Genomic DNA, 25,792 nt, shown 5'->3' with positions numbered 1-25,792 from the left:
CGTGAGCCATGGCCGCTGAGCCTGCGCGTCCGCAGCCTGTGCTCCGCAGTGGGAGAGGCCACAACAGTGAGAGGCCCGCGTACTGCCAAAAAAAAAAAAAAAAAAAAAAGAAATCTACTGGGGAGATGAACTTCCACTCCTACTAAAAGGCAACACAATGATACTAATGTTCCCACTTTTGGGGGGAAGGTGTCAGAAGGGCCAGTAGGATAGCTGCACTTCTACTTGATCTGTCTGCAGTGAGACAATGTAAGTGCCCACTTTTGCTGGGGTATCGTCAGTAGGGCCCAATGGAAATCTCTACATAACCCCCCAGTCCTCATACTACACCTCAAATAGGATGATTTCCTTCTAAAAAGTAATAATAAAATTAAATGGGTTACAGAGTCATATAATAACTCACAATGTTTAGAATACAATGGAAAAATACTTATGACACCAAGAACCAGGAAATCACAGAATAAATGAGAAAAGACAATAAACATACACCAACACTGAGATAAAACATCTATTGAAATGATCAGACAAGGATTTTAAATAAGCTGTCACATAAATGCTTCAATTAGCAATTATGTGTTCCTTGACAGAAATGGGAAAAATAGAAAATGTAAACAAAGAACTAGAAGCTATAACAATAAAAACAAATGAGAACAGTAGAACTAAAAAATACAACAATCAAAAAACTTTGCTCAAAAAAAAAAAAAAAAACTTTGCTCAAGAGTAGACTGGAGATTACAAAGCATAGAATCATGAACTTAGAAGAGATCAATACAATGTACCAAATGTACAGAGAAAAATAGACTGAGGGGTAAAGATGGGAGAAAGAACAGGATCTCAAGAACCTGTAAACAGTAACAAAAGCACTAACATTCATATCATCAAAGTTCCAGAATGAAAACAGAGGGCAAGTAGGACTGACAAAGTATTCAAAGAAATCATGGCTAAAAAGTTCCCAATTTTTTAGAAGACATAAACACAAATTCAAGAATCTGAACAAACCCAAAGAGGAAAAACGCAAAGATATCCTTGCCAAGACGCGTTACAACGAAACTTCTGAAAAGTAGAGACAAAAAAAATCTCGAAAGTGGACAGGAAGAAACGATGCATTACTTATTGAGAAACACCAATTCCAATGACAGCATATTTCTTGTCTAAAACTTTTTGAAATAATGCAACATAGCTTTCACCATCCATGAATTTCTTGAATCATATTTATGTTTCTAAACTATTTCTTGTATCAGGTGTTCACTTTGTACCAAGTTCATTGTCCTAAAATGGCACATACCAAAGTATCAAGAGGTTCCCTTATTCCTGATAAGCTGTGATTGGATGAAGAAGACCTTGTTACCCTGCCTGTCTGATTTTTATTATAATCAGATGTTAATCTGTACCAGTCTCCATATTCAAAATTCACCTTCAAAATTATATGTTATTTACATGATGGTTGTCTTTATTTCATTTAGCTAGTATCATGACCTTATAAATGCAGTTTTGGTCATTTTCTACTAAAACCTCATATTTATCTGTGTGGAAAAACATCTCCTACTTGTTTGCCCTCTTATAAACTCTTCCTGTAATTTAATCCTCATGAGCTTTATTTCCCCTAATTGTAATTACTTAATATTTTGTAAAACATTTAAGAGATCACTGGTATGCTCTTTTTTTCAATCATCTATACATTTAAACAGTGTGTTGCAATAAGAAATAGTACTGGTAATCAGAAGACCAGAGTCCTAGTTTTACCCGTAAAAATGAACTATATGTGCATTTAAATAAGTTTTATATAAGGTTATATAAGGTTTATTCTGATTCTAAAATTGTTATGATTATTTAGAAAAGTATGTTTGAAATATGGCATTATTCAAAACCAATAGAGGTTTGAAATCTATTAAAAATCTACAAAGAATTCAACTATTTCACCTTTTTCCCTGATTTGATATTAAACTGTAATCCTTCATCTTTCACTTAACAGCATGCTGTAGCTGCTGTTGACACAAAGACAAAATATAATGTCTAAATATTGTGTACTTGTTTTTTAAATGAATACTTTTGTTTAAAATTGTCTTTTACATAGATTTTTGATTCCCTTTTCACAACTTTTCCATTCCCCATGCTACTGCAATCAATCACTCATGATAGAAAATTATTCTCTTTTCTGTTTGCTAAAGCTCTTTTTAAAATACCAAGTTTCAAATGATCATCAATTCACGAAACTTTGGGAAATGAACCTCATCATTTTCAGAATGAATATTTTGTTTCACTGGCTACCAGGACACCATCCTCTCCTAGATTTCTCCCCTCCTCACTCACCATTCCTTGGCAGTCTCCCTTGGTGATGCCTCCCATCCCTCAATGTCTTTTAGAATGCCCTAAGGCTCATTCCTGGCCCCCTTCACTCTCCATCTACCTTAACTACTCATGAGTTTTAATCTAGTCCCATTACTTGAATGGGAAGATGACTTATGATTCCCCAATTCGTACTTCTAGCCCTAAGCACTCACCTAACCTCCAGACTCCTAATTCCAATTTCCCACTAAATATCTCCAATCTATGCATAATAGACATTTCAAACTTAGCAAATAAAACTAAATATTTTGCTTTGATCCATCCATTGCACTCCCGTTTTTCCTGGCTCCATAACTCATCCAGTTGCTCAGGCCAAAAATGTTAGATTCATCCTTGAACTCTCACTTTCCCACAATTCCTGTGTCCAGTGCATCAGAAATTCTTGCCAGTCTAACTTGAAAATACATCCTGAATCCACCTACCTCTCACCTTACTCTTGCCGTCTTTACTTACTCCAAGCCATCATTGCTTGCCTCATCTAATGCAATAGGCAGCCTCTTCCACAACCTCCTTGCTTCCTCCCCTCTTGCCCCAATCCTTATAGTCTATAACCAATACAATAGCCAGAATAATCACAAAAAAAACATGAATCATATCACATTATTTCCCAAAACCTGTTCCCATCACTTTAGAATAAAAATTAAACTTTTTACCTGTCCCACATGCTTTATTCAGTATTTCTTCTGCCCTACTCTCCAAGCTCGTTTACTACTACTCTTCTCTCACACACACATCCAGATTTTCTTTCTGCAGTGGCTTTCCCAACATCAGGGCCTTTGCACTTGCTATTCCCTAAAACCTGGAAGATTTAAAAAATCTGTAAGGTTCCTCCAAGCAAGATCTTAGAAGGTATTTACATTTCATTTTGTAGAGACATTTGGTAGAAGACATTTTTGCAAAAGATAGATACATTTTACTTTGGCGGCTATTCACACATCTGGCCATTTCCAAGTTGGTTAAATAACAAATGTGAATTGATGAAGCTAAAATAAAAGAACTGTAGTTGGTGAGACCTATGTGTTTTAAACCGTGAACTTTGAGGAATTGTAGACATGCAAACTCCACCATGGTTTCAGTGTTAATGTGTGAGAATTAGCTAAGGTATTTTCCAAATACTCATTACTCTCTAAAGAGCTTCTGAGCAGGAAATCAGAACAGGGCCTGTGGACCTGAATTTTATCTAGTACTACAGTTGATTCTGTTGCAGGTGGTTTTCAGTCAGCCCTTTGAGAGACACCAAGCTGGGGTATTTGCCCAGATATGATTACCAATGGTCATGCAAGTCACCAATGAGATACAATCGAGAATCAACAAATGACTGAAAAGAGTGACAAAAGAAGAAGAGGATCCAGTAAGGATCAGTAGAGACGCTATCCCAAGCACTCTTGGCTAGGAGTTTTACACATCCATTCATATAAATGGATGATAGTTAACAGCCAAATGGCACTGCACATTTTTTTAAGTTGCTGAGTATTAAAGTGTATGGCTAAGCATCATAAGTTTTGTTAAATTATATTTTGGTTGCTATAAAATTAGGTGTACATTGTGTGTCATAGATGTAGGGATACAGATGTGTAAATATATGTCATTGTTTCAGTTCTTCAGCTGCTACTTCATAATGTCTTTGCAACTTCTAAATGAAGGGCCTCTTCAAATATTGTTTAGAAAGGAAAGATACCTGTTCATCCCTGTCCACCTCCCTTTCTTCATCCCCTTCCTTGTCCCTTCCCTTTTTTTTATATCTTTATTGGAGTATAACTGCTTTATAGTGTTGTGATCCCTTCCCTTCTTGAACAAATTAGTCCATTAAGTGAGGTAAAATAACCCTTTGTCAGCATGGGGGAGGTGGGCATTCAAGGAACCAAATGACTTGGCATTGGGTCTCAGAGTCTGAGGAAGGGGAGAGGATGTCTGCATAAGGGAGCCTGGAGTTGACTGCTGAAGTCTGATTCGTGTGAAAGGGCATCCACATGAGGAAGTGGCCTTGGCAACCACTGTGTACAGATTGTCCTAACCCGTGCCAGGTGGAGAAAATGTGTGGATGGGAAAGTGGCAGCTACAAGAATTTACTTAAATACAGGAAGATTGATCAAATAATTAAGGATATTAAGAATATGGTAATCAGTGTTATTTTAATATCTGTGGAGGGAGTTAAAATATGAAAAGGGCAAAAACTAGAATGAAAGGGTGTTGAAAGGGAATGGAGGATGTTAATGTGAACACATGATTTTCAATATAGAGACATTATAGAAAAAACATAGACTATATGTATGCATATGTTTATGAATGTGTTTGTGAATATGTGTAAATGGTTATGAATATGTGTTTTCATATGTGTGTATGTATATATGTACATAAATCCCCTAGCTCTGCCTATTGAGAGTACCTGGGACCACTGCTTCCCAAGAGCAATGAATACACCTAGTGTCCAGATCTTGGTTTCTAAATACAGCTCTCCAACTGAAGGAACTAAAGGTCTTTGGAGAAATGGCTGATTCTAGAACCGCTACAGGGAAAATATAAGATGACCCTAGAACATATTATTGTTTCAAGAAGTAAGGGATCAGCCATAAAAAGAAGCGAAATTGAGTTATTTGTAGTGAGGTGGATGGACCTAGAGTCTGTCATACAGAGTGAAGTAAGTCAGAAAGAGAAAGACAAATACCGTATGCTAACACATATATATGGAATCTAAAAAAAAAAAAATGTCATGAAGAACCTAGGGGTAAGACGGGAATAAAGACACAGACCTACTAGAGAATGGACTTAAGGATATGGGGAGGGGGAAGGATAAGCTGTGACAAAGTGAGAGAGTGGCATGGACATATATACACTAGCAAATGTAAAATAGATAGCTAGTGGGAAGCAGCCGCATAGCACAGGGAGATCAGTTTGGTGCTTTGTGACCTAGAGGGGTGGGATTGGGATGGTGGGAAGGAGAGCGATGCAAGATGGAAGAGATATGAGGATACATGTATAACTGATTCACTTTGTTATAAAGCAGAAACTAACACACCATTGTAAAACAAGTATACTCCAATAAAGATGTTAAAAAAAAAAAGAAGGGAGTTATCACAGAATAATTGGGAAACATCAAAGGATATAGAAGCCAAACTGAAGGGGTTTCCACTGGACAAATCTTGAACAATCTCAGCCTCAAAATAAATAATGGCAGAAATATATTATACTCAATTGAATAAAATAGGAGTCTATGAGTTCATACTGATTTAAATACTTAAATTGAGTAAATTATGTTTGATGAGGAACAGGATATTTACATAATTACAAAGTGCCTTACCACAAAAATTATTAATAATGAAGGAGAAAAAAATAACTTTACAATGGAGAAGACTGGGTGATACACCTTAATCAAATGAGTCACATGATATTCCAGTAAGGTTACAGGTTAAAAGTTTGCCAAAATTGTTTGATAGGAAGCAGTGAGAAGAACAGAGCTTCACCACTGTGTTATTCCTGCCAACTACACATATCCTGAATAATCATCAGACAAATACAAACAGCTAAATCCTACAAAATAACTGATCCATATTCTTTAAAACTTTCTAGTTCATGAGATTCAAGGGAAGCCTGAGAAAATTTTCCAGATTAAAAAACTAAAGAGACAGGACAACTAGATGCAACATGTGACACTGGGCTGATCCTTTTATTATGAAGGACATGATGGGGATAATTGACAAAACTTGAAAGGGGTCTGAGGATTAGTAGCTCTGTGGTCATGTGTCAGTGTTAATTTCCTTATTTTCATGATTATATTTGGATATGTGTTTGTAGGAAATACTAGAGGATTTGGGGGAGACATTGCATTGTGTTAGCAACTACTCTCAAATGGTTTGGGAAATAAATTATTTTTATTGTCATTTCAATCTTTCTTTAATTTTCGAGATTGTTAAAAGAAGGCAAAAAAAAGAGGAGTAACCCTCCTTTTCCTGGCGACTGCCATAGTTAAAAGCTCAGTTTACAATGGTGGTCAGTTTTTCAGTCTATTTGTGCTAATTTCTGTTACTAACAACATAGCATCTTATTTTCTATTTGAGGTTTTTGGATTTTTCCGAATTATGCTTTTGCTTTTTATTCGATCAAATGTCTATGAATTTGATAAAGTCCTCGGTATTAACACAAAATCAGTAAGATTCATAAAAATAAAAATAAGTTCTTGGAGAAATTTATAAATTTCTACCTGCATTCAAATTGGAGTAAGTTGGCAAGAAATTTATAAGGGGAAAATACTATAAGGAGCACTCCCATTCAGAAACTCAAAATGGTTGCACGTGTTTATCTTGTAAGAGGTCTGTGATGAAACAGCAGGATGAAGGCTATATGTCCAAACTTAAATGCAATCTTTTAAATCGCCTTTCGTGTCAGGCCATGTAAGAACTGGGCAATTCAAGAAGTAAATTAGAACAATTCTTATTTTCAATAATTTCTTAGGTCAACACTTAGAATAATGAAAGACTTATCTTTAACTCCAAGAAATCTGGACAGTTATTAAAGCAAATGTGTTGTCCTACTGGCCTACACCTGGTTACAAACAGCAGTACGACTTCAGAAAACCCTGGACACTGAGTGGGCTTTCTAACTATAGCTTTTTCTTTCTATGAAGGTGTTTTACAAGAATGCTATCTTTTGTGAAAATGTGGCCTTTAGAAAGGGTACACTAAGGTCTGTGACTTTTAGACCTAGAAAAGATTTGAAATATTTTCTTAGCCTGGGAATCCACATTTTAGAGGCATAGAAAGAGAAACCCAATGAAATTAAATATTTTGCCCACCATCAAATGGCAAACAAGTAATAACGACAGCACTCAAGCCTCTGTCTTCTAAATCCATTGAATGCAGCATAAATAGATTTCAATAACTGCTGATTTTCATTGTCCTCAACACTACATTTCTTCTGTGCCTTATCCCTCTTCTTTTAAGAGGGATGACAACATTATCTGCAAACTTTATCTATAACTATTTTTTTTTAATTTTGCTGTTTTGTAAACTTTTTGTTTCTATGTTGAAAACGTGTAAGGACATTTACCTTCTTTCTTGAAACACCTTTGCCTGCATTTATCACATTTTATTGTTGAACTATCGTGTAGCAATAAGTACAAAAGCGCCTCTAGTAGAGGAGATAATATCAGAGGCAACAAGGTGTGTGTATGGGGGGGCGGGGTTAGAGTTGACATACCTTAAGGGAGATGAGGAGAGAGGGAAGAGAATAGAAAGTTTATTTATTTGAAAAAATAGGGCAAGTTAGAGAATTTTGGCTAAACTTAATACAATATAGCTTTCCTTAACTTAAATTCCGGGTTAACTTCCACTCTTTACATTGCCACAGACTAGGGAATAAACAAAGCAAAAAGATTTTTGGTACCACCATTTTGTGTTAATTTCATAAAGATTTCTACAAGACTTCTAAAAAATAAATTGAAAAACGAAAGTCTTGTCTTTAGCTTATTTTCCCTGCATGCTTGCACTTTAATAAGTTGATAAATGGCATTTAAACTCAATAGTTATGATTAATTCTGTCCCACAATTTTTAAAAGCACTGGGGATTGTGTGCGTGTGCATGTGCCCACCTTTACAACCAGTAAAATAAAGTTCTTGATCCAGAAATTATTATCACTTAGACTATTGAATAAAATCAGATATGATAGAGGGGCCAGCTGTTGGTAGGTTTAAAAGTCACCCTAGGTGATTAATTCATGCAGCAGTGTTGCACGTCTCTCTTTAGATGAAGCACTTAGAAGTAGAACCAAGCATGGATCTAATTTCATATCTGAGATGTGTTTTATTTAGAGTTCTTTGGCAAGTGCTTGCTCTATGTGTTTTTATAGTCTTTGGTTGTGCTATAAAAATGTCAAAATTATGAATTAACAGATATGCAAAAGTGAAATCCTAGAAGATAGGATAAACATGAAGTCCTCTAATTATCACTCAAATAAGTTTGGTTGACACAGAGCTGGGAATCAGATAAAGACCTTAATAATTCATAATGCTGAAGTTAAAATCTTCTAGTTACAGTACAAAAGAAATCCTAATTTGTACCACAAGGTAATGAATTCAGTACTTTTCATTTGTTAAACATTTGCTTATTACCCTGCACCGTGCATATAAAACTGTTCCCAAATTTGGAGGGCAAACAGGAAAAACAGACACTCTCTACCCTCAAGTTGTTTATACTGCAGTCAGTGAAATTTCTCTACTTTGAGATCTTTTAATTCCTCAGCTCATTGTAACATCTTCTTCAGATGAATTGTTTTTTATTTGTTAAAACCAATGTTTAGCACTTGAAATAGTTTCTTCAATGTTCCTGATAGTGAAATAGAGTCATCATGGTAATTTCCAATACTAATTATAGAGTTGATAGGAGAAATGCTCAAGATTGATAGTAAAGTGATTTCAATAATCTACAAAATGTCTTGAGGTTTCCCAGATAACAACTTGTCTCCCAGACAAAAATGCACTTATTATTTATCTTCCAAGCTTATAAAAATTTTTGTACTTTAATCATATAGAGATTTTACAACATCTTTTCATTCATATTTTAAGATATTTTGTTCAGTAGATTATCTCATTTAGAAACTATTGATTTATATATACATACTATGTAAATATTAGTATACATTTCCCAATGACTAGATTAGTGCTTTCTTAACTACTTAAATTTGTTTAATTCATATTGTTGTTCTTCAGCATTTCTTTTACTCACTGGAGCCTATCCTACTGACTTCAAAAAGCCTGAAAAATCTGAAAATCCCATTTAAAGTAACTGTATGGAAAATCTTTAAAATAACATATAATAATGGTAGAGAAGAAGTGTATTGAACATTGTGCTGAGATTATTCCATTAATAAAGAGATTAATCAATAATTCTAATATTCAGACATATAATCAAAATGAAAAACAATCATAATACTGAGCAATGACATTTTCAATAAAGGGAGATATTAAATATTGTATAGGAAACTAGAATCTGCAAAGCAGACAAGTTGGCAATGATTATACATATATTTAAAATATGTTGAAACAGTCATAGACAGTTTTTCTTTTTGGCTGAAAAGAGGCATATTGAAGTGTTTAAGCACTACTTCAACTGGAAGAGATATTTAGACACTATACAGAAAACACGATTGCAGAAGAGCAGATATTAGCAGGTGTGTGAATGTGTATGTCTTTTTTGTGTGTGTGTGTGGTACGCGGGCTTCTCACTGCTGTGGCCTCTCCCGTTGCGAAGCACAGGCTCCGGATGCGCAGGCTCAGCGGCCATGGCGCACGGACCCAGCCGCTCCGCGGCATGTGGGATCTTCCCAAACTGGGGCACGAACCCGTGTCCCTTGCATCGGCAGGCGGACTCTCAACCACTGCGCCACCAGGGAAGCCCGTGTATGTCTTTAATTAATGTATTTTCATTCATTCAAAAAGGGAAGAATGCCAAATTTACTTTAAAGGTGGCATTGTGATATGTTAAAGTTCCATTCTTAGACTTTTGCTGCTGTTGCTGTTCCTTTAGTATTCACCAAAGAGTACCGTCCTATCATTTATCCAAGTTAGAAATCTAGGAGCAATCCTAGGATTCTCATTATAGGGTCCACTACCTTCATGCTCCCCCCTCAATAAGTAACACATTCTTGGCTCTCCTATATAGGAAAGCTCTCTCCAATGTACGCCTGCTCTGTCACTCTCCGGGTCCAGCATCTCTGCCTCAGCCTCCCATTGAAGTCACTTCTAGTTCATTCTGTGCAGGGCCATTTTTAAACCTTCCTCAGTCCTAGGCAATTGCCCTTTTAGAAGCTTTACCCTAAATGTTATCAAATGCATTAAAATGTGCCCAAGTCACATATCCAATATAATTTAGAGATAACTATATGAAAGCTGAGTAACATTGCTGTTGTAGTAATATTAGTTGAAAATATTAATTACACAAGTTTTGATCTCCATTTTGCAGATTTGTTTTCATATTCTGGAGCCCTTTTTTTCAGGTTCCAAACAATTTTCTAAGTCCTTCTCAAACTCCTAGTCCCTAGTGAGTGTGCTTTTACTGTCACAGGGTTGAACAGCCCAGACAGCAAGATGTCTGAAGATGAAGACCATCACAGGGATGAGTAAATCAGATACGTGGAAGTTGGAATGCAAAGTGTTTGTAGAAAAAAATATACAAATCAAGGAAGAAATTGCAGTGTCAATTAATATGATGTATATCAGATGATAGTATTAAAAAGCCAGGTGAAAATAAAATAACTTAATAATGTACCTATTTGTCTGATTGTTTACTAGTGATATACTGCTCAGTGTAAGGTGAGAACCACAGATATTATCTTCTGGAAAAAAACCCTTTAAGCCCTAACAGTTTCAGTTTATAAATTTCCTCTCTAATAAATGAGGAATAAAATAATTTACAATAAATTAATTATTTCCTCTTCTGAAGGTACCAATACCACAAATTCAGTCAGAAGATGGATCAAGTTTTTCATACATTTCTCTCATTTCACATTTTTTAAATAAATGAGACTATATTTTGTCTAATGACTACCAGAACAACTATCTGGAAACTGTGACTTCATTATATGTGAGAGAGTATTTTAGGAGATACAGATGTATATTTAGATGGAGATATAAATACATAGCATATATACACAATATTTAATCAGACACAGGAAATGTCGGATAGCTCCAGAGTGGTATACCCTATGTTCTGAGCTGCTCCGAAATGCAGTTCCTTTTTTTTTTTTTTTAACATCTTTATTGGAGTATACTTGCTTTACAGTGGTGTGTTAGTTTCTGCTTTATAACAAAGTGAATCAGTTATACATATACACATGTTCCCATATCACTTCCCTCTTGCGTCTCCCTCCCTCCCACCCTCCCTATCCCACCCCTCTAGGTGGTCACAAAGCACCCAGCTGATCTCCCTGTGCTATGTGGCTGCTTCCCACTAGCTATCTGTTCTAATGGGAGTTCTCTGGGCACAAAGGGCACTATTTTCTGTAATGAGATTAGAAGAAAGGATTTGCTAATAATTGCTTCTATAGCAACTAAAAATCTTGGAATCCCACCTTTCAGCATTTTGAAAATCTTAAAGGGGATGTTGTCAGTAACAAAAAAATTGAAGACTGATTATGTATTTAAATTAATGATTCTTTAAATTCATCTTTTAAATTGATTCATGCTTCTCAGAAAATAAAATATGCTAATCCGTATATCCTTTTTCCACTGCGTAGGGCAACTATATCTAAAAACAAAAATACTATCATTTTACTTTCCTTCACTATATTCCTCCACAACTTGTGTTGTACTTTCATATTTTCTTTTCATTCTGCTAGTGAGATATATATCCATATATGTACGTATACATATATGTTTATATACACATAATATTTAGATTTTAGATATTTGCATTATGCAGGGCAATCCATAAAATGGATAGATGCTTAATTTTAATACCATTGAATACAATTTTCATAATTTTATACTTTAATTATTTTTGGAAGCACAAACCAGAAAGGGTAAAGCAAACTTGAAATGGAAAAAGATGACCAAGCTGGCATTTTTCATTTCAGACTTTATATTTGGACTACTCAGTGGGACAGATTATAATAACAAACTTTTGCTTTTGCAGGGAGGTCAATCTTTGCTTCTGCATTGCCTCATCTCTTTTAATCCCATCCAGTTTATTTTTCATCTCAGAAACTATATTTTTCATCTCTAGGAACTCAATTTGGGTTATTTTTATATCCTCTGTATGTCTATTTAAGATGTTGACGCTTTCCTTTAAACTTTTTGAACCTATGAAAATTAGTTATAATAACTGTTTGAATGTCTTTGTTTACTGATTGTACCCTTTTTCAGTCTGTTTTCATTAATTAATTTTTCTCCTTGTTATGGGTTATATTTTCCTTCGTCTTTGCATCCCTAGTAATTCTAGATTGCATGTCAGATATTGTGAATTTTACTTTACTGGTTGCAGGGCGTATTTGTATTTTTGTAAATATTTGTAACTTTGCTCAAAGAGGTAGTTAAGAAATAGTTTGATCATTTTGAGGCTTCCTTGTAAGCCTTATTAGGCTGCAAGTGAAACAATTTAGTCTAGGGCTAATTTGGTCCCACTACTAAGCCTATACCCATTGAATACTCTGTGTACTGAATACTCTAGTTGATGCTGCATGTATTAAATTATATCAAAACATATTTGTGTAATCTTAAAGCAATAAATGCAACACATAAAAATATAAAAAATTTTAAAAATTAACTTTTATTAAATAAAACAAAAATGTTTTCTTCTAGTAATTGTAGTATTTTAACATATTTAAATACTGCATCCCTATGAAATTCATTTTGTTAATAAATATGAAAAGAGAATCCACCTTTATTTTTCACAGGTGACCAGGGACTTGTTCAAACACCAACATTTAACTGTATTACACAAAACATTATGCCACTGGTTTTTATGGGTTATCATTATAATTAACAGCTTTATACAACCGTTGTCTTGTGCTGTTTGTTGTTCAATGTCTAAAAGTATTGTTTAATATATATATATTTTTTTACTTTTAGCAGTTTAAGCCAGGAGAGTAAATCCAGTTCCTGTTACTCCATCCTGTCCAGAAGCACAGGTCTTAAGTGAAATTTAATACCAAAGGAACAGTTCCAAATTTTACAACGGATCTATCACTGGTTGTTAGCATATCTTCCCACACCCAAGACACCAAGATACCTTCTACTCACTGTTAAAGCTTTATGATGAGCAAAACTTCCACCACTGTGCTTCCTTAGCATGTGAGTATATTTTTAACTTACTGGTTATATATATTCTCTAATTATCCATTATTTTGTCCTTCTTTTTGATTAGATATTGATATCCACATTTTTTTTCTAATAGCTCACAGAAATTTCTCTCATTAACAACACCAATAGAAATAACAATAAAAATCGCCTTGGGGGACCAAATTTATATCACATTATCAAGTTTTTATTTTGCTCCCATAAAACTTCTGCAAAATACAACCACTGTCTATCATCAGTATCATTAGAACAAAACCAAGTCATTCTAATCTCAAAAGCACAATATTTTATTTAACTTAATAAATTTCACATTATAAAAATTTTCTCATAGCATCATCCTTAATTCCTCAGTATTCACTAATACTGGGGGATTTTTCTTTCAGTTATTTGAGACTAAGGATGATTTTATTCATCTCTACAACCTGGTATATATATATGTACAATGTTTGTCAAAAGGTGGATATTCAAAAAAATTCTTGACTAAATTATGGTAATTCATGTGATCAGTTCTGCAGTTCTTAAAACTTTAAATTACTTGTTAATTCTAAGGGAAAGTCAGATAATTTTTAGAAGGATTTCCAAACCATGCTAAAGTGTCAGCCTTCATTTCCTTCTGTGAGGGAAACAGGAGAGAAATAGATGGTTTTAAAGTTCTCCAAGCTTCTGTGTCCTTTATACATCCACAATTTTAATCCTTATCATTTACAAGATTTGCTAAATTATTTGAGGTGATCCATTCTCTTATTAAAGTTACATATTTTATGTCACATACTGAGCATATTAACAAATAACTTACTGATAAATGACAATGCCCATAACATCAGGTTAATCTGATTTCCATGAAATGAGCTATAACTTCAAGAATATTAATTCATCTAATAAGGGTGATGATTTACATAATGTTGCCTAAAATATTTCTCTTGATTATTTAAGAGAGTTTTCCTAGGGGAAAATAGCTGGGAAGTCTATAGAAAAAAAAAATGACAACCATGATTAATTTAATTCCAGTCTAAAGGACTCCATATATAATGTATTTGAGAAAACCAAGTCACTATTATAGATTCAGATAAATGGTTGTATATCTGAGATATTTTTAATGTAACCCAAATTATAAGAAATAGTTTTTTGGTATAGAAGCAACCACTCTTTTACCTAAAGGAAAATATAAAATCTGAGTTCATTGAAAATTTGCCTCATTGCCCTCTGTTAGTTTGTGCCTGCCCCATCCTTAGGGGCCCAGTTAAGGACTATTCTATCATCCATACATCAGAAGAGAATGTCTGTGTTCTATGTTGATAGTCAGTCTAAACAAATATTTATACAGTTGAGATCAGAGATATAAAATGTCAGTTCCAAATCCACCCATGATGGCACATATACCAGACAGATGACAAAGGTTATAAAGGCCTGTGAAATACTTGAATCATATTTTGCAACCCTTGAAAGAATTCAAGTTGGAGATTAGCAGAAACCAGGCTCAGTTCTGTCCATAATCCCCTTTATCTGTCTTCTAGCCAACAATATGAAAACCTGAAGCCAAGCTGACAAATAGAGTGTGAAGGGCCTTCTACTGCATTTAAGAAAAAACTGAGACTTGCTATAGGTAGAAATTATCTTTTCTATTACTATTATTGTTGATGTTGTTGTTATTCATAGAAATAATGAAAAAAAACCCTAAATAACATTATTCTGCTGGATTCTTTACTATATGCAACACAATAAATTAACTCGCTTCATATTACACTGGGCATATAACATGAAAACATGTGCAGAGAACAGAAATCAGTATCTGTACAGACAAATGCCCCTGTGATAGAGAAATCTATTATTTTAAGTCCAGACAATTAGATCTATTAAGGTGTAAGAGTGTTTCAGTACAGTCCTGCTAAAAGTAAACCTTAAAAGTAAATCGAAAAAAAAAAGGAAAACTGATGCCAGTTAGATACAAAATATAAGATTATGCTATGTATATGGGACAGGATAGAACTCTGAATGCACTCACATGTAGGGAAAGCAATATTAGTGACAAATCAACTAATGTCCTTATTGAGCATAGACGTTCCAAGAAGGGTGAAGAGTACTGTATATTAGATGTAAGACTCATAATATTCAAGTTAGTTGTAAAAGAAACAAGGTAAATGCTTTCAGTCAATAGGATAGGCTGAACTGATATTGAGAATCCTTTCTTGCAATCTGAACACACAGTTTGTTATACTTGTGTTTTCTTTTATATGTTGCTTTTACTTGTAGCAACACATAAAAAGAAAATGAACAAGCTTACAAAAAATGGGGGGGGGGATCCCCAGTCTCAGGATTTAAGGAGAAAAAACAAATTCAACATTAGAATAGTGAGGAGGAGTTGAAACCAAGAAATTCAAGGGGGCCCTGGAAATAATAAGCCTTGTTTTTGAGGGCTGGCTTTAAATATCTGTTGTCTTATCAGAAAACAGGTAGATGCTGTTGTCTTATCAGAAAACAGGTAGATGCTGGAAAACAATAGAATAATATCTTCAAAGTACTGAGCACATATAGCTGTCCAAATTAAAATTCTACACCTCATTTTAAAAAACTACTCAAGAACAAGAAGTAAAGAAATTTTCATTCATAGACAAAGAGGAATTACCACCCACAAACTGTAACAACAACAACAACAAAATGACTAAAGCAGTAGCAGCAGCTATTGGAATTGTCTGAAGGCATTAAAAAATATTCTGATGCCTGAAGCCAATACTTGGAGATTTTTTTTTTTTTAACCAGTGATCTAGGCGGTGTTTCAATAATGGGAGCTTTAAAAAGTTCTCACATAATTCTCATGTGTTTTAGGCAAGATTGGAGACCATTGTACAAAGAATGTTCTTCAGTAAGAAAGAAAATAAGCATAATAAAAAGAAGTAGGAAGGTGCACTGAACAGTGACCAGCAAAGAAATTTGTAATGTTGGAATGAATCTGAATAACGGTTGAGTGTAAAAAATAATAGCCAATGGGGGTATGTACAAAGTAAAACTAAAACACTAGATAATATACTGAAATACTGGAGATCAGATTTAAAATTTGAGGGGTCCATGAACCGCTTAGGAGGAAGATGAGATAATTAGTTTTAGACTTTTTCAAGTTAGAAATATATGTCAAATTTTTCAGAAAACACTAAAAATGAAGACTTCATATATGATTCATAAAAAGGTAGACCATAAAAAGAGAATGAAAAATGTGTTTAAACGAAGTTAGTACCGGGAGGGATGAAACATGGAAAAATAAAGGAGAAATAGATCAATAATCACAATACATTTGATCACAGAGACAATAAAAATAAATTTAAAAATTCCAGTTTATGCTGCTTACAAAAGACATATATAAACTATTTTTAAGATGCAATGCAATACTTCACTCGAAATAATTAATTATATACATGATAAATGATTTTTAAGATTACATATTTGGCATGATGACATGTCTACAAATTTTTAAAACTCAAAGCAATCATGTGTTTTTCATGGATTCATTTGCATATAGTAAAAAGTTCAAGCATGGATTCAAAGTATTTATATTCAATTCATGATACCAGTTATCTAAGAAGAGGAAAAATGGGACTGAAATGAGAATAGAGAGGAGAGAAAAGAAATGTGTGTGTATCTGTGTGTTTGTGTGTGTGTGTGTGAACACACGTACAACAAATGTGTGCTTCTTTCACAGCATGATTCACTGTATTCCATCACAATATTAAGAAGATTTCACACAATATGGGCATCTCTGCAGAAATTAAAATTGTCCCATGCTTATGTGTATTGGGCAATGAGCTCACCTTACTATTTCCATCCATTCTTCAATTAAAATCTAGAAATGTGAATGGGCTGGTAGAATTTAGTTAGTGAGCCAATTATCTTTACAGAACATGCTAGTTATGCACAGCTTTTCCTTGGCTTAACTATGTTTTAAAATAGCAGGCATTCATTTTACGTCTTTAATTGATGGCTATCACACACAATTAGTTTGAAATTTCTTATCAATATGCTTGAAATATACTTGGTTGAATCATTGGAGTAATCTTTTTTGAACTTACCCAAAAGTATGTGTTTAGCCTTCCTAAACACAGTGGCACATTTCCAAGTACAAAGTAGTTGCATTAGAATTATTCCTAATATGAAGACATTCAATATTTGTGGCAACAAATTTTCTCTTGAAAACTTAGCTTCCAGATGGAAGAAAAATAAGGGTAGAACTGTATTTAAAGGCAAATTTGAAGATGAGAAATCAAAATTCACATTCCATAGTGAAAGAAAAAGGGTTAGTAATTACAGAGAGAAAGGCAAATACAATGCAAAAATTATTGGAACATATTTTGCTCAATTACAAACAAACTTACATGGTAAGTTGTAGCTTCCATTATTGCACCAATTTGTAGAGCATATTTTAATATTTTCATTTTGAAAGGAAAATTTTAAAAAGTCATCTATTGTTGTTTTAGAAAGTATCTAGAGTGGTTGAAGTGAAATAACTTTCAGAAAATGTGTTAAAATGGGGCTACAAAAGACTTAGGAGGACATAAGCTTGGTTCTTATTATGGACAGTTTGCAGATCAGCCATGGGGATACACATTATTTCCAATTTAAAATGAATGATGATTCTATACACATATATATGCATCTTATCATATTGATTATAAACCAAGTAAAATCTCATGAAATCTAAGTATGTTTGAAAAACTTAAACCTATTTTTATGTTTTTCCAAACACTAGAAAATGAAAGCAATTTCTGTTGTTTGTCATTTTCTTTTGGACTCTCTTGGCTTCCTGAAAATGATTATGTCAAGATATTGGAGAAATATTCATAGGAAGCAACAGAGGCCATGAGAATAGAGACCTACACTGCTTCCTCATTAGAAAAAATAAAATAAAAATTCCTGTCTATCCATTTCAAATTACACTCAGGGATGCTTATAATATAGAATTTGAAAGTTGAATACATACTAGTTGTCAAGTAGTCAGCCCCGTTGATTATTCATGCATTCCCTCCTAAGTATGTTGTTCTTAGAATTCAGAGGGGTCCTTTAATCACACCCCCCATCTTGACCACTCACATCTCCAGATTTTCCTACTTCACGGCATATTGGTGTTTAACTTATTAAACAAATATTTGTTGAACAATTACTATGCATGCTAAGCAAAGGGGATCAAAGATGAATGAATATTCATTTGCCTTTAAGGAGACACAGTCTACTGGAGAGAGGCAGAACTGTGAACAGATGACTGCATAAAGAGGCAAAGTCAAGTCTTATTTATTCAGAGGAAGAAGTCCCCGTGATCAAGCAACAAGTAAAATCATTTCAGTGTGCAAGACATGGATTTGTGATTGAAAATGCACAAGCATATTTATTATCCATCATAGATGATCACCTATTATAATCAGTGAGATTTCTTAATGGCACAGCATCTAGAGGAGGACGTCATGCATGAACCTGTCATATTCAGAAAGTAAGGAAGTGGCACAGTGGGAACAATTCAGGAAAGTAAATAAACATGACAGTAGGTTTTAAATCTACTTTACCTGTTCTGACTATTATTAATCTATTTGGGCAAGTGGTAGTTTTCATTGATGTTAGCATTTTTTCATCCACGACTTGAAATCAGACATTAAATATTAATATTATAAAAATATTACAAATGGAATTCATTCACAAATTTATAAAAATAGATCAGCACCAGAGACCTATTTATTGGAAACAAAGTAGGTAGAACAATGAAACTCATTTATAGTTCCTCCTCAACCAAAGTGGACAGAAGTTTTATATGTAGAGGTCAATCCTGGGCCAGAGGCTATTTAATATTTTCATCAAGTCTAGGATGATAGAAAAGCATGTGGATTTAGTCATTTACAGTTCTCTTTAGTTGATAAGACTGATTAATACTTTGTCAAGATCAAAATTCAACATGACCGTAATATGACCTTGACAAATTGGAGAAGTGGTTTAAAACAATGCAATTTAATAAGTCTAAGGGTCAGGTATGGGCTTTAGAGGGATTGGGAAGGAAATGGAAATTATAATGTAGGTGATACCATGCCAGTGAGAATGCATTTGTGTGTGTAATATAATATGTAACAAATAATATTGAGTATGACTTGAGTCAAGAATATAGCAATAGCTTTTATTTTTTTTCTCTCTCTCACCATGGCATAGTGCTTACTCACTCACAAATATTTCTAATACATTTCCTCAAAATTTCATCATTAAATCCTGTATCCCTGCTGATAAAAGTAATTCTAAGATATATAAATGAAGAGAAGGGTATAAAGGTACAAATAAGTGGGTGAATATTAATGAAATTACTTTGTATTGTGCTTTACAAATACGATTTATGCATTTATCTTGTTACTAACACATTCATTCATTCATTCATTCAGCAATCATTACATATTTATAGAACTTCTACTAGGTCCCAGGCACTGCATTAGGTGCTGGTAATACAAGGTGTGGAAAAGCAAGCATTGTCCATATTTCTTAGAGCCTGCAGTCTAAAGAAGAATTACTAATTGTAGTAAATATAGACAGGGTACTGTGAGCCATGGAACAGGGAGCCTTTCTCACCTGGAAGGATGAGGAAAGGCATCCCTTGTGAAATGTCTTCTTAACTGAAGTATGACGTAGGTAGCCTAAGGGGACAAGGGAGTAAAGGAGTAAGTATTTCTTGCAAAGGGGAAAGCAAGTGTTAAGAATTTGAGCTTCAAAAAAGGAATGCTTCACGTTGATATTACAGTCTCAACAAATACAATTAAATTTCTGGTTGTTAATACATTGCATAAAAGTGGAGGAGTGGATTTCTGCCCAAATTAGGGCATACAGTTAGGATTAGAAATGTGCTCTGTGATATCAGTGACTTTAACATTGCAGTGAGACTGGGAGAAAAAAACGTACAAAGAGGCTATCCTCTGGACCCAATGGCACTGATGTACATCAAGGCTTTTGCTGAAGTAGAAAACCTGCTATTGATATTGAGATGCTCTTGAATGAAACAATGACTTCAAATAAGAGTTCCAAACTGAAACTCAGAAAGACCACCAATCTGACATGACTTAAATTTGAACTGCTTCTCAGATAGGCAATTTATACTTTGGGGTAAATGGAAACTGGGCTTGGTTTCACTCATGATATCAATGACATTTTGCTATTAAATTTGGTTTAATACTTTCATTTTACAAATCCCTAACTTCAGAAACTCTCTAAGGGAAAGTAAGGGGAAAAGGATAGGACTAACTTGTTTAGTTACATTACCTTGAATTTTACATTTAAATTGAGCTGCGCTATCTCCACCAATGCTTGACTAGAAGCCTGCACAGTGAGTAGTTGTAATGGAGGAGATTGGCTCATTTTAATGGCCACATCTGATGGATCTCAAAGAAATTCAGGTAAAACAACTCTCTGCATAGTTCATAGTCAATTATTTATACTTACAGAAAAATGCCAAAGCCTAGAAAACTTTAAATGGTGGATAATCGGCAACATTCACATTTTTCCTTGAGGTTTTCAGGATCGTACAAACACATTTAGGCTTTGAAAGACACGTTTTGGAACTTTACTGGAGGTATTCTAAGAAATACCTTCATGATAAAACAATCTCCAAATATTTTAGGAATAACTAGTATCTCTCCGTAAATAATTCATGCCTTAATTAATTATTATCATTGTTAGAAATTAATACTGAAGTATTTCAGAAAAAGATGACATATTAAGAATGTGACACTGCTTCCATGTCATATAAGAGCATGAGGATATCTCTATTATGAAACTTACTGCATTTTGCTACAACATTTTTGTCTATCTTCTCTTCCAGATTACAAGCTTCTTAAAAAATAGACTGTGCACAGATCTAACTTTCTGGCCTACATTTGCAGCACTGGAGACTACTATTGAAATATTATTTCAAAGGATATTTTAGAAAACATTATAGACAGAACTCTACCATAAAAGAGCATATAAAAATATAGCATATTTTCTGATGTTATTGAATCATCTTAAATATTGGTTAATGCAAATTTCAATCTCTAAGGCACTTCTACAACATACCTGAAAAATGATCGTCATCTTGTACTTGAATGTCCTCACTGAGAAAGAAATTGCCAACTCAAAATCAGTTTGTTTCATTTTTAGGAAGCTCGAATTGTTAGAAAACTCACTCTTAAAATAAGTTAAAATCTCTCTTCCTCAACTTCTATGCATTTTCTTGGTTTTTAAATTAGGGGCAACTTGATCTTTTTTTGATTTGACAGCTCTAACATAGCTAAAGCTGGCGTTCAGGTCCTTTGCCCACTTACCTACTCTTCATAATGATTTTATTAAAAGAAATATATTGTGGTATAATATAAAAAATATACTAACTTGAATGTCCACTTTAATGAATTTTGACAAATGTAAATATTTTGTAACTCTGTTTCCATCAAGGTAGACAATTTTCCTATTACCCCCCTTTGCAGTTTTCCCTTTCCTCTTTGCAGTCACTCTCTACTCCATATTTGATACAGGCAACTGCTGATATGTTTTCTGTCGCCATAGATTCATTTTTCCTTTTCTAGAAAGTCATATAAACAGAAACATAAAGTACATACTCTTGTGTGTCTAGCTTTTTTCTCAGCATAGTGTTTCTGAGATTCATCCTTGTTGCATTCCTCATAATTCTATCCTTCTACTGCTGTATGATATGACATTGTATGGATAGACCACAACTGGTTCACCCATATAAATCTTGTTGGAGATTTTCTGATGATGGCCATTCTGACCGGTGTGAGGTGATACCTCAATGTAGTTTTGATTTGCATTTCTCTAATGATTAGTGATGTTGAGCATCCTTTCATGTGTTTGCTGGCAATCTGTATATCTTCTTTGGAGAAATGTCCATTTAGGTCTTTTGCCCATTTTTAGATTGGGTTGTTTGTTTCTTTGATATTGAGCTGCATGAGCTGCTTCTAAATTTGGGAGATAAATCCTTTGTCAGTTGCTTCATTTGCAAATATTTTCTCCCATTCTGAGGGTTGTCTTTTCGTCTTGTTTATGGTTTCCTTTGCTGTGCAAAAGCTTTTAAGTTTCATTAGGTCGCATTTGTTTATTTTTGTTTTTATTTCTCTAGGAGGTGGGTCCAAAAGGATCTTGCTGTGATTTATGTCATAGAGTGTTCTGCATATGTTTTCCTCTAGGAGTTTGATAGTGTCTGGCTTTACATTTAGGACTTTAATCCATTTTGAGTTTATTTTTGTGTATGGTGTCAGGGAGTGTTCTAATTTCATACTTTTACATGTACCTGTCCAGTTTTCCCAGCACCACTTATTGAAGAGGCTGTCTTTTCTCCACTGTATATTCTTGCCTCCTTTATCAAAGATAAGGTGACCATATGTGTGTGGGGTTATCTCTGGGCTTTCTGTCCTGTTCCATTGATCTATATTTCTGTTTTTGTGCCAGTACCATATAAATGCTGGAGAGGGTGTGGAGAAAAGGGAACCCTATTGCACTGTTGGTGGGGATGTAAATTGATACAGCCACCATGGAGAACTGTATGGAGGTTCCTTGAAAAACTAAAAATAGAACTACCATACGACCCCGCAATCCCAGTACTGGGCCTATACCCTGAGAAAACCATAATTCAAAAAGAGTCATGTACCAAAATGTTCACTGCAGCTCTATTTACAATGGCCAGGACATGGAAGCAACGTAAGTGTCCATCATCGGATGAATGGATAAAGAAGATGTGGCACATATATACAATGGAATATTACTCAGCCATAAAAAGAAACAAAATTGATGTATTTGTAGTGAGGTGGATGGACCTAGAGTCTGTCATACAGAGTGAAGTAAGTCAGAAAGAGAAAAACAAATACCGTATGCTAACACATATATATGGAATCTAAGAAAAAAAAAAAAAGGTCATGAAGAACCTAGAGGTAAGATGGGAATAAAGACACAGACCTACTAGAGAATGGACTTGAGGATATGGGGAGGGGGAAGGGTAAGCTGTGACAAAGTGAGAGAGTGACATGGACATATATACACTAGCAAACGTTAAATAGATAGCTAGTGGGAAGCAGCCGCATAGCACAGGAAAATCAGCTCGGTGCTTTGTGACCACCTAGAGGGGTGGGATAGGGAGGGTGGGAGGGAGGGAGACGCAAGAGGGATGAGATTTGGGAACATATGTATATGTATAATTGATTCACTTTGTTATAAAGCAGAAACTAACACACCACTGTAAAGCAATTATACTCCAATAAAGATGTTTAAAAAAAAATCTTGGATATTGTGGTCATATCCAGTTTTACCTATTATGAATAATGGTGTTACACATTTTTGTGAACAAATTTGTGTGACCTAAGACTTCATATCTCTTGGATAAGTATGAACTATTAGGTAATTGCTTGGTCATATGTAAATGTATATTTAACTTTAAAGCTTTCATGCTACAAGCCCATTAACAATGTATTCATGTTTCTCTAGGTCCACACCAAAACTTGATATTAACAGTTTTTTAAATTTTAGACATTATAGTGGTACGTAGTGGTATCTCATCATAATTATAATTTGTACGTCTTTGATGGAGCAATCTCTAATATATATAAATAATATATAGTTAATATATATGTTGTATACAATATATGTAAATATTTTAATTAATTTTTTGGAGTATAGTTGATTTACAATGTTGTGTTAGTTTCTGCTGTACAGCAAAGTGAGTCTGTTATACATATATCCACTCTTTTTTAGTTTCTATTCCCATATAGGTCATTACAGAGTACTGAATAGAGTTCCCTGTGCTATACAGTAGGTTCTTATTAGTTACCTATTTTATATGTAATAGTGTGTGTATATATATATAAAATGTAATTAGGCACTTAAAAATAAAAGGAAGACATGCAAATAGCCAATAGGCATATATTCATGGATACATATACTTTACATTTATATATATAAAACATATCCATAAATATATTTTTGCCATTTTCTCCCATTGGATTGTCTTTTTATTTTTGAAGTGTAAAAATTCTTTAATCTGTATATGAGTTCTTTGCCAGATATTGAGATTGCAAACATTTTCCAAGTTTGATCTTTCCTGTTGATTTTCTTAATTTTGATTTTTATTCAGCAGAAGTTTCCCTTTCCTCTGTGGCTGTCACTGCCTTGTCAGGGTTGGGTTCTGATCCCTAGTCGTTGGAGCAGAGGCCCTCAGGTCTGTTTCTTAGCTGTGTTTCTGATCTGCGGTGTGAGGTCGGGAGGACTGGAGCACCCCCACTGGGATAGAAGCCATTGAGTATTCCTCCTCTGGAGGTGTTCACCTGTGGGTATGCTCTGTTTTGTCTCCTTTCCGCCCATTGTGTAGGCTTACAAAGTACACTGCTGTTGGTACTGCTCTCAGTCCCACCTTAACCGTGGTTATGGCGGCAACTGGCCCTGGTGACTCAGGCATCATTTTCACCAGGCCACTGGCCCAGATCCACTGAGGTCAGGTCCCAGGACTGCAGTAATTATGTACCTGGACCCACTATGTGAGATACGGAGGCAGCTCAGACTCTAGCCTGGCCAAACCCCAGCATGTATGTGCCCACAAAACCCACAGCTGCTAAAGCCAGACCTGTCTCAGCTGCAGGAGCACTTGTCCATTGGGATGTTCCCAGGTGCTGAATTTAGGAAGCCATCAGAGGAAGTGTAATGCCATGATTTGCACAGCCATGAGGAGAGATTTCAGCTCTTCTTCCTTAGTTGCATGTTCCCTGGAACTCAGCTGTGGCTTCAGCCCCATCTCTGCATGTGGGCCACCCACTGGCGTCTGCTCCCAAGGCTGCTGGAGCACACGAGCTTGTCAGGCAGGAGGATGTAGAAGCGGCAATCAGGGCAGGCAGGCTGCCCAGGTGAGAGGGTGCTGGGTGGCTATGGGATGTACGAGCCTGTCAGGCAGGAGGGAGTCAAGGTGGCAAGCTGGGCAAATGGGCCACCCAAGCAGGAGAGTGCTGAGGTGATGATGGCTGGGGGCCCGTGAGCCACTCTGGCAGGAGCCCTTCCTAGTGCCTGTGGAGGCAGGGGCCAGTGCGTGAGGAGAGAGGCTGCAATGGGGGCCCCGCCCTTTGTGCATCACGCAGCAGTGGCACTTTGCTTCTCTGCTGGTCTGGGCTTCCTCCAGGAGCATTCCTTGTTGTGGAGCTCCTCACTCCTATCCCCTTGAGCTGTCTCCTCACAGCCAACATCATTCCCCTTCCTGGGTCTGCTCTTCAAACCCCACATTCCAACACTCAGCCCCCGTGTGCACCAGTGGTCCCCAGTGGCCGGGGCATGCAGAGCTGTGGCCAGACCACTTGTGTAGGCCTCACTCTCTCCTGCCTGCCACAGACTGGTTGCTGCACTGTTCTCTGAGCCACCAAATTTCTCCTTCTGCCCCAGCTTCTCTCCCCGCTGCTTCCCCAGATGCGGGGAACCTCTTCTCACCTTCAGCTCCGCTCCCCCACCCAGGGTCACAGGTCACGTCCCACTTCATCTGCTCTTCCTTTTCCCTTCTTCTTTCTTTCGTCCTACCTGCTTACGTGGGGATCTTTCTTGTCCTTTTAGGTGCCTGAGGTCCTCTGCTAGTGTTTATCAGGTGCTCTGGGAGAATTGTTCCATTTGTAGATGTATTCTTGATGCATTTGTGGGGA

The 25,792-nt window shown here is 35.4% G+C and overlaps 1 long non-coding RNA gene across 1 annotated transcript in view; it reads left to right on the top strand.

The window, feature by feature from the left end:
* Positions 1-20,631, top strand: part of LOC308610052 — a 1,140,458-nt gene extending 1,119,827 nt beyond the window's left edge. Inside the window, exons 5-7 of the long non-coding RNA XR_014014394.1 lie at positions 12,906-13,127; positions 14,648-14,736; positions 18,336-20,631. This is a non-coding gene — a long non-coding RNA (uncharacterized lncRNA). The remainder of the gene's footprint in view (positions 1-12,905; positions 13,128-14,647; positions 14,737-18,335) is intronic.
* Positions 20,632-25,792: the final 5,161 nt, after the last annotated feature.

The sequence above is a fragment of the Mesoplodon bidens genome (genome assembly GCF_964165515.1).
Source record: "Mesoplodon bidens genome assembly, contig: HAP1_SCAFFOLD_81, whole genome shotgun sequence".
In the NCBI taxonomy this organism is placed as follows: domain Eukaryota; kingdom Metazoa; phylum Chordata; class Mammalia; order Artiodactyla; family Ziphiidae; genus Mesoplodon; species Mesoplodon bidens.
Note: the sequence above shows the minus strand (reverse complement) of the source record. Positions and strands in the feature narration are given on the sequence as shown.